Source organism: Octodon degus, unplaced genomic scaffold (genome assembly GCF_000260255.1).
Source record: "Octodon degus isolate 3935 unplaced genomic scaffold, OctDeg1.0 scaffold00107, whole genome shotgun sequence".
NCBI classification, from domain to species: domain Eukaryota; kingdom Metazoa; phylum Chordata; class Mammalia; order Rodentia; family Octodontidae; genus Octodon; species Octodon degus.
The window spans coordinates 8,046,983-8,057,787 of record NW_004524683.1 but is presented as its reverse complement, the minus strand read 5'-3'; the positions used below and the strand labels follow the sequence as shown (position 1 = coordinate 8,057,787).

At 37.9% G+C, this 10,805-nt stretch overlaps 1 protein-coding gene and 1 pseudogene across 2 annotated transcripts in view; one reads left to right on the top strand and one right to left on the bottom strand.

Moving 5' to 3' along the window:
* Window positions 1–10,805, top strand: part of Mast2 (microtubule associated serine/threonine kinase 2) — a 379,336-nt gene that overhangs the window by 136,256 nt on the left and 232,275 nt on the right. The gene's annotated exons all lie outside the window — the stretch shown is intronic.
* On the bottom strand, window positions 3,071–3,520 carry LOC111818891 (annotated as a pseudogene).

The window sequence follows — 10,805 nt, the reverse complement described above, 5'->3', positions numbered from 1 at the left end:
TTAAGACTCAGGACATATGAGAACTTGTACTGTAATGTCATGTAGCTCGGTAGTGTCCCAAATTTTCTGATCAAGGAGATTATGGGGCCAAAGAGGAAAGTGATCGAGCATGTAGAGTATGCCTAAGGAGAGTCATAGGGAGAGAAACATTCTCTTAGGCTTTCACAGAAAGCACATTGGCCAAGCAATGGCCGTGACTCATTCACATGGCTGACACTGACAATGGATCTACAATCTGAGGTACAGGATCTCAGGATAAATCCTGAGGGGATTTCACTGACCTTATCAGACCCAAAAGCTACGACTCTTGTTGCATAGGTCTTGTTTTATCTTGGTCTTAACCATCCACTAGAAAAGTATAAAAAAGAAGTATAAGAAGTAAAGTCATGTTTTTATGTTGAGCTGTAGGGGACTCAGGTCAACAATTTCTGACATTGCCAGTGAAGCAGAAGACCCAATACTATTATGGACTGCTGGCCTCTTTTAGAATATTTTGCTGAGTTAACATACCTATAATATTCAAATAACGGAACTGAACAAAAAAAGGGTATACAGATGAATGTCCATTTTGTATCTGTGTATTCAAAATGATTAGAATAGATATATAGTTACATTCTCTTAATGAATAGAGGGAGTTGTTCTAATAGTGTTTGTAAATAGGCTATCATGGCCACATCTTGTACAGCAGTTAACCACTAAGAAGAATGTATGCATTGTGTTAATTATTGAAACTGTCCTACCAATTTGGTTTGAAACTGTCTCATTGCTATTTGCTTCTCAATAAAATTATGGGGGAAAAAAAAAAAAAGAATCCCCATCAGGTTTTTGCAAGTAGCAGTTAATGTCTAGAATTCTCACCCTGACCATCTATATGCTGATATCTGTGAACTAAGCAACTACACTGAGGATAGCATTGTGTAACACTAAAACCATGCTTGAAATACCTGTCATTTTGGTTTCCTAAATGCGTACTGCTTCTAATGTCATATCAATTGTTGCTATACTCTCTTTAAAGTAAATGTAAAAAGAAAAAATAAGACAATAAAAACAAGAGAGACCAACAACAACAACAACAACAACAACAACAACAAAAAGAACTATTGGTGATAGCAGTGCTTTGAAAACTAGAAAACAGGCTAGGAATGTAGCTCAACAGCACAGTGCTTGTCTGGCAAGCACCAGGTTCTGAGTTTGATTCTCAGTACCAAAAAAAACCCCAAAGAACGAAAACCAAATCAAACCAAAACAAAAACCCTAGAAAACATTTCTGCAAAAAATTAAGACCTGAATGAATGAGAGATAGGGCATATTGATGGATTGCAAGACTCCTATCATGAAGGTGTGAGCTCTTCAGGGCAATCCTGTAAACCTAGGTAGTCTTTTTCAGACCGTGACAAAAATATATCAAACTTATGTTAAAATGCAAAGAATTTAAATAATCACAAGTATTTAAAATAATAACAGTATTAACCTTTTAACCAGTCCAATTATTTAAATACAAGATAATAAAAAATTTCATGTTTTCATGAATTTTATGGTGATATAACAGGAAAAATAAAACGACAGTTTTATCCAATTTAATAATTTTTCTGTATGTGCTGTATCTTTTTGTTTTTGTATTTAAGATGGGGCTTACGGGGTGTACAAGGTCTTATTATGTAGATCCGACTTGTAGTGATCCACCTGTGTTCAGCCTCCCAAGAGCTAGGATTACAGGTGTGTGCCACCATGCACGGTCTCAATTCCTGTCTCAGTGCACCTGGTTGGGATGGGAGGGGGCGGCACAGCATGTTTGGGATCGAACCCTGGCCACTGCTCTCTGCCTAAGCAGGCACTGTGTATGCTATATCTTAAAACACTAAACACACAATGTAACATTATAATCTGAATGATAGTATCTAGTCTCTTTCCAAATTTTTTTTTGCATTATTGTTTTTCTTTGAGTAACACACTTTACCTTATTGTGTTAGCCTTTCCTTTTTTTTCCCCTGTGGGTAGTATGATTTCAATAAATGTTTACCCACTGAGCATAGTGATGAAGATGTCAATGATGGAGATATGATTGGTATTTCATATTCCATATTTTTAGACTATTTGGTCTATTAGACAATCTAAATTGTAAATAATTAATTAATTAGTTTATGGCTGGCTCAGCCTTCCCTGGGGGTGGGGCTGGCATGGCATGTGGTTCCAGGGATTGAACCACAGTCCCTGCATGCTTGCCTAAGCTTGCCTAAACAGGCGCTTTAGACCAGAGATATCTCACTGGCCACTGTAGATGACTTTAAAAAATATATTTAATTAATTTATTTGGTATAGAGTCTCGCTAAGCAGTTCAGACTCATAGTGATCCTCCTGTCTCAGCCTTCCCAGTACTGGAATTATAGACATAGGACACTACACCCAGTTTCGGGACTGTAAAGCATGTGGTTCTGGGGATTGAACCCAGGTCCTTGCACTTGCTAGGCAGGCAGTTAGACCACTGAGCTATCTCCCCAGCTGCATAAATGACTTTTTGAACACTTTAGTTTTAAATAAATAGCAGATGAACTCCATTTTGTTTTGTCCAGAACGTACATAAATATTTTATAGTTGTATTTTTTTCCTTGCTTTCAATTACAGGATAGCATGTTGGATGTTGGTCAACTTTGTCAACACTGCCCATAGAACTATTACAATCATTAACTACTGTTGGAATTTTTTTAGTTCTGTTTCTTCTTTTTGTCATTCCACTCTGTAGCACAGGCCTTTTCCTCGTTGATTTGCTGACATTTCTCCCATTTCCAGTTTTTACTTTTTCAAAATTTTTGGCACTTCATTTCTATTTAATCTCAGTGTCCCACATGCATGTTGTGTTTTTTTGGCTGTGTACATAGGGTGCTTTATTCTCCAGAGTGATACATGCTAAGATGGGTTGGGCTTGGGCCAATGTCCCCATATGTACAGAATTGAATAAAGTGGGTCTTTGAGCAGAAGTCTAATTTGCCTTGATATGAAAGGAAAGGAGAATTGAGATGAAGATTACAATCAAAGATGTGTTCAGTCCTGTGCTGGTTCTGGTCTAGAATGTAGGGAGATAAGACAGCTTTCAGTGTAGTCACTTCCAGGCAGGAGATTCCTGCCGGGCTTGGAGGGCTTTCTGTAGCACATCTTCCCACTGGGCATCCGATATCTCCCGAGCCCAGGGAGGAACCCCTGGCGCAGGCAGGCTAACTCCAGCCATTGTCCTTTTTCACCAGCTCTACATGCTCTGGGTCCGTGGGGAGGGAACCAGCTCTACCACAGGTGCCAGCTCTACCTCTTCGGGTTCAGGATCTTGGTTCAGCGGTTGATAGGAGTAGTCCTCTGGGCCTGCCCCTGGGTCCTCCTGTTCTTCCTTGGGTTCTTCACTGCTCCAATCCCCGGTGCCCTCTGTGGGGCCCTGGTGTGGTCCCAGGTCCTCGCTTTGGTTGGGGAAGATACGCTCAGGGTCCATGGTATCTCCCGATAGAACTGCTGCTGCCATGCAGACTGGGGCTAAAGCACCATCCCCCTTCTGCAATGCCCAGCTTCTAGAAGCCCCCTATGTTTTGTATTATAAAAGAATATCACTGTGTTCTGGAGGAGTATAAAAATTATATCTACTGTACTCATGATAAGCTTCTTTATAGATTGTAGCACAAAATTATAGATTCTTTTCACAAGTAAAATAAACGTGAATTAGTAAAAGAAAATAACCAGGACTTACTAGATTTCACTAGAAACAAATGTCAAAGGTGAATACAGTGTTCTAATATGCAAAAAGTATTTGTTAGAAAACAACAGTTGTACTAGTTTATGTTATGCAAACAAGAATCAACTGGTTGAGGACAAGGGATATAGCTTAGTAGCCTAAGTGCCTGCCTGGTGAGTGCAAGGTTCCGAGTTCGATCCCTGATACTACAAAAAAAAAAAAAAAAAAAAAAAAAAAAAATCAACTGGTTGAAATTACACCTGCCCAAGTGACACTCAGGATAGTACATACACAGATGTGCTGCCTGAGTGAGACTCAGGGTAAACTGTTAGAGGTTGAAAAGACTGTGTTTCACATTTATGGATTTATTTTATTCTGATGTTTTGTATAATTGTATTATATAATATGTGCCTTTTTGTGTTTGGTTACTTAGCATAATTTGTTAAAGTTCATTCCTATTCTAGCATATATTGGTACTCAATTCCTTTTTGTGGTTCTGTAACATCTCACTATATGTGTTCAACACAGTTTATCCATTTATAGACATTTGGGCTCTGTAACCTTTTTTTTTTTTTTTTTTTTTTTTTGTATCTACTCTTTTATAAGGTCAGTAGTTTGAGGAATCACTCAACTTGATTTTGACTTTGTATAAAAGTTCAGTAATCAAGACAGTATTCATGTAATTACAGACAGATAACTCAACAGAATGAAAGTCCAGAAGTAGACACGTGTCAAGGTAATCATTGTAGACAAGATAATTTTTACAACAAATGGTGTTGAAACGACTCACATGAAATAAAAAAGAATCTTCATACATACCTCAAGCTATATACAGCGATGAACTTTTTTTTTTTTTGGGAATTGGGGATTGAACTCAGGCCCTTGTGCATGCCAGGCAAGTGCTTATTCTACTGAGCCATCTCTCCAGCCCTCAGAGATGAACTTGAAATGGACAATTGGCCAAATTTAAAGGCTTAAATCATAAAATGTATAGAGGAAAACATAGGAGATATAGGTGAGGTGAAGTTTTTCCAAACACAAAATGTGAAATACAAGAGGAAAAGAATCAGATTTTATTAGAAGGAAAAATCCTTGCTTGTGAGTACTTATTTTTAATGGGCTTGGGATAAATTGAAGTGTATTTTCAAGGTGTTGTAAAAGGGACTACTGTATAATACTGTAAAGAACTATTAACAGTTTTGTGTTTATTTTTTATGTGGGTTCTAGTTAATAGCACTATCTTCTGGCTGGATGTAGAATGCTAGATGTCATGGTTGATGATATTTACGTATGCAAGCAAATATACTGAATGAGATTATTGTGCATGCCTTGTACTTCACAAATATAAACCCTGGTTGTTTTCCTGTATTCTGCCTAGGAATCACATAGCCATAATCAGATCACAGAATCTCTTTTTAATCCTTTGTTTTCTCATCTATAACCTTAAAATAATCATAGGACCTTCCTGTTAGGGTTACTGGTGTGAAGTTAGATAATCCATATATACTAACAATCCTAGATTTATAGTAAGTGTAAATTAAGTATTTCTTTGACATTTATTTAACTTGCATAGGTTCTTTAAATAGTAATAGTAGCTGTGGAACAGTAAAAAATATTTGCTTTTAATATATGGTTCTTGATATATGGCTTCTAAAAACTGTAGAATTTTCTGAATAATAGAAAAGTATGATTTTTAGGGGATACAGTTGAATGACCACTTTGTATCTGTGTATTCAAAATGGTTAGGATAGATATATAGTTACATTCTCTTAATTCAGTGAATAAAGGGATTTGTTCTAATAGTGTTTGTAAGTAGGATATCATTTCTGCATCTTGTACAACAAATAACTACTAGGAAGACAGTATGCAATGTGTTAATTATTGAAACTGTCCTACCAATTTGATTTGAAACTGTCTCGGGGCTGGTGAGATGGCTCAGTGGTCTAAAGCACCTACTTAGAACAAGCTTAGCAAAGCACAGGGACCGCGGTTCAATCCCTCAGCACCACATGCCAGCCAGCCCTGCCCCCTGGTGGGCTGAGCCGGCCACACACACACACACACACACACACACATAAATAAATAAAATAAAAAAATAAAAAAACCCCAAACTGTCTCATTGCTATTTGTTTCTCAATAAAATTATGGAAAAAATAAATGATAATCCATAAAAAAGTATGATTTTTATGAATTTATTCCATTTGACATCCTGAGTTATATCCTTTAATAAGTCATTCATAGTAATTAAAGTGTCTTTTTGAGTTCTTTGAGCTATTCTAGCAAATTATTGATCTTGAAGAGGGAGAACTGTGAAAATGTCTGTCCTACCTGCTGGTTTTGAAGTATAAGTGGTAATCTGTGACTTGTAACTAGTTTCTAAAGTGGAGGCAATTTTGTGGGACTGAATCCTTAACCTATGAAGTGAGTGCTGACTTGACAGAGGTTGTGTTAGACTTCAACTGAATTGTAGAATATTCATTGGGAAGTTGGTTGATGTGAGGAAAACTTACCCACGTATTTGCTGTGAGAAGTTTTTGGGTAAAACAGTACAAGATCACAGTTATTTATATTTTATAATCATGGAAAATTGCTGACTTGGTGAAAGAAAATTAGTAGAGCATGACACAGATTCTTTATAAGGTTAAGAAAGATTTATTTTGGCTCATGGCTTTGGGGGTTCAGCCTCAGTATTGTGGAGGCGTGTAGGTTTGGGCCTCTGATGAATAAAGTAGATGGCAATGGCAAAAGCATGTATTGGAGTGAATGGTTACTTCCTGAGCTAGAAACAGATTTCCACCGGTTGGAGGTCCTACAGTGCCCTTTGAGAACATACCTCACATGACGTAAGGAATTTCTATAAGACCCCATTCCTTAAACATCCACAGTACCTCGCAGTACTTAACTTTGGGGATCAAGCCTTTGAGGAACAATCATCCAAACCATAGTACATAGCATTTAGTACATTTATAATCACCAGCTCTATCTAGATGCAATATCCTTTTATACTTCAGATTAAAATCCCTTACCTTGCCGGGGAGATGGCTCAGTAGAATAAGAGCTTCCCTGGTAAGTGCAAGGTCCTGAGTTCAATCCCTGGTTCTGCCAAAATAAATAAATAAATAAATAAATAAATAAATAAATTTCTAGGGGTTGGGGAGATGGCTCAGTAGAATAAGCACTTCCCTGGCAAGTGCAAGGGCCTGAGTTCAATCCCTGGTTCTGCCAAAAAAAAAAACCCCAAAAACAAAAAAAAAAAAAAACAAAAACAAAAACAAAAAAAAACCCTTACCTTTTCTTTTTTTTTCTGGTACCAGGGATCAAACTCAGGACCTTGTGCTGGCCAAGCAGGGGACTTATGCCACTGAGCTATTTCCACAACCCCCCCTAACCTTTTAAATCTTTTCTCCACCCTTTTCCTCAGCCTCTGGCAGCTACCAATTTGTCACTATGGATTTATCTATCCTGAATATTTCATAAAACTTTATTATACAATATGTGGCTTTTTGTGTTTGGTTACTTAGCATAATGTGTTGAAGTTCATTCCTATTCTAGCATGTATTAAATAGAATATCATGTCCGCATCTTGTACAGCAATTAACCACTAGAAAGAAGGTATGCAATGTGTTAATTATTGAAACTGTCCTACCAATTTGATTTGAAACTCTCATTGCTATTTGTTTCTCAATAAAATTATGAAAAAAAACCCCACCAATACCTGTGACTGGGTTTTTAATACCAGATCAAGGTATTAGAAGATGGTGAGGGCTTCTTTGTTGTGTACTGACATGGCAGAAGGCAGCATTGGCAGTAATCCATTCATAATGGAGGTATCCTCTTAACTTAAACATCTCCCCAGAGACTACAGTTACCTTTTCCTTTTGCATTGGAGATTAATGTTCCAATGCATGCATTTTGGGGGATACCCTTCGTATGTGATGAGGGCTGGCCAGATAGCTCAGCGGACTAAAGTGCTTGCTTAGACAGGCTCAGGGACCAGGATTTGATCTGTGCTCCCTCCTCCCCCATGCCGTGCCAAGCCAAGACCCTGTAGAACCTGTACTAAATACATAAAAATATAGAAATTTATATGTGATGAAGTCTTATAATTTTATGTTATTTCTGCATCTATTTCGAAAATATGTTAGGTTTTGTTTTATTTGAAACCAAGATTAAGGGCCAGCCAGATAGCTCAGCAGACTAAAGTGCCTGCTTAGGCATGCACGGGGACTTGGGTTTGATCCCTGGCATGCCGTGCTGGCCCTGCCCCTGGGGCTCACTGAGATGGCAATTGAGATTGGGTGTGGTGACTCGTGCTTGTAATCCCAGCATTTGGGAGGCTGAAAATGGGAACATCATTGCAAGTCTGATCTGTGTAGTGAAACTCTTAGACCCTGTACTAAATACGAACAAACAAACCAAAAAAAAGAAAGAAAGAAAAAGAAAAGAAACAGATTAATCACCCTGATAGAGTTTACAGTTTTATACCTCCTCCTAGTTCCTTAGTGTAGTTAGCTCAGATTTCTGCCTTACATAACTAATTACTGGTATTTCCTTTCATATGGGATAGCTAGATGCAACCTAGTTGACTGGTGTTGCTGACACCTTGTGGTAGATTAATTAATAGTCAATTTGTAACACCCAGCTGAACTGAATCAGTGTGATTCTGGGTGTGGAAGGCCCACCTGAGGATTGTTGCCACAACATAAAAGGAGAACTGGAGGGTAAGTTGGTATGCTGTTGATTCTCCTGGAGAAGCTTGTCATGATGGTTTTCCTGATATCAACTTAGCTGTTCTCATCATGGGAGGAGCTCGGGTCCTTGCTGTTGCTGAGGATGGCTGAGGTTCTTTTTGAGGAAGGTCTGGTCCTTATTTTGAGACCATTATTATCATGTATTAACTATGCATGGTTATAGTCAGTAGTGTTGAGCAAAGATTGAAAAGCTTTGTCATTTAAGCAGATGCTTAAACTAAAATAAAGAATATTTACTAGATTCTACTTACAAGATCCTTTGCCTAAGTCTTTTACATGCTTCCTCCTTTATTTTCTTATTAACATTGAGTGTATTTTCATCCCCCCCCCCCTTTTTTGTGAACAAGGGATTGAACTCAGGCCCTTGGGAGCTTGCCAGGGAAGCGCTTATTCTACTGAGCCATCTGCCTGGCCCCCTCATTCCTCATTTTTGCGATGTGCCTTAACCATAGAATGTTTAGAGAACAAAACTGGTTTCTGTATACCCTGCATGGTATCCTTAAAAGTGAGAATATTAAATGCAGAAAATAGTTAACAGCAGGTTGGTTCTGCTGTTTTTAGCAGTCCCCTTGCATAAAGTTGGCTTTTTCTGCTGTCTGGGAACTTAAAATAGTAAACCTGTTCATAGACTGACAAAAATTTATTTGAATAGTAAATGTGACTCACTGTGTTTAGACTTTACAAACAATTAGTTTATGCTAAACGTTTGTTTTCCTTGTGGGAGTCCAGAATTTTAATATGTAGTAGGCAGAGGATGCTATGTGAATAGTTCCGGTAAAATCTTCAAGCACTGAGTCTCTGATGACTGTTTCTTCGTTTTTTGTGTGGTTGGCTTAGTGCCCCCTGGGGGGCTTGACTGATGCAGCATGTGGTGCCAGGATTGAATTGTCCTTGTGCTTGCCTAAACGGGCGCTTTAGATCACTGAGCAATCACCAGCCTGACCTTTTCTAATTAGTATACATTACTATATATATATATATATATATATATATACCTTTTTTAGTATACAGTACTTCATATATGTTGTCACAATTTATTGTTGGAGGAATTAAGTGTCTCGTGTGTGATTTCTTTAGGATGAGGTTCTTGCAAGCTTGTACTTGGTTTCCTCCAGACTTAATCTTTTTATTTTATTATTTATTTATTTATTTTTGTCTTTTTGAAACAGGGTCTTGCTATGCAGTTCAGGCTGACCTTAAGCTCACTTTTTTTTTTTTCTTTTTTTAGCTCTGGCTGGTCTGCAACTCAAGACAGTCCTCCTGATCTTTCTGCCTCAGCCTCCCAAGTACTGAGATTACAGGCATGTGCCATCATGTCTGGCCAGACTTAATCTTATTTGCTGAGTTTGATTTGCATTTTTTTTCACTATCATTAGTTTTACTTATGATACTGTACTACTACTGCGTGCAGAGCCCTGAAAAGTACTCTTAGAGAATCACTGAACCTGCGGATGGTCTTTTAAACTCTCAAAACAGGAAGAATTTTAGGGCAGAAGAAATTGTCAAGAGTTATCTTTTTTCTAGGTTAACATTAATGGTGGCACATGCCTGTAATTCCAGCACTTAGGAGGGAGGTTAAGGAGGAAGGATTGTGAGTTGAAGTCCAACCTGTATAATTTAGTGAGATCCTGGCCCAAAATGAAAAAATAAAATGAGCTCTGAATGTAGCTTGGAGAAAATGCTCTGATTTCAGTGTCTGTTACCATGAAAAGTAAAATAAAATAAAATAATCCCTATCTACCTCATTCTAGGTATTGAGTCCAGGGCCTTATGCTAGTCAAGTACTCTACATCTCTGTGTAGAGTACACATGAGGCCAGTGAGCCACATACCCTGCCAGAAACTCTTTCAGAGCTATAGTGGTAGCAGTTTCTAAACTTTGTTGTATAGAGGAATCATCTAGAAATCTTTAAGAATATTGATGCCTGACACTCCCCATTCGAAATATTTGAATTTAATTGGGATGGAATGTGACCTGGAGATCATTTTTAAAAAGCTTTTCAGGTTAGCTGGGTGTGGTGATCATACCTATAATCCCAGCACTCAGAAAGAATGCTCAGGGAGGAGGATTACTGAGAGTTCAAGGCTGTCCTGGCTATATATGAGTTCAAAGCAAGCATGAATTACACAGGGAGACCCTGTCTCAAAAAATCAAAAATGGCCAGGGAAATATCTCAGCAGCATAAGCACCTGTCAGAGAACCGCAAGATCCTGAGTTTGATCTCTGGTAAAAAAAAAAATTAAAAATAAATAAAAATAAAAAACCTTCCTAAGTTGTTTCTTTCTTTCTTTCTTTTTTTTTTTTTTAATGTATTTTGTACAGGGTCTCACTACACAGATTGG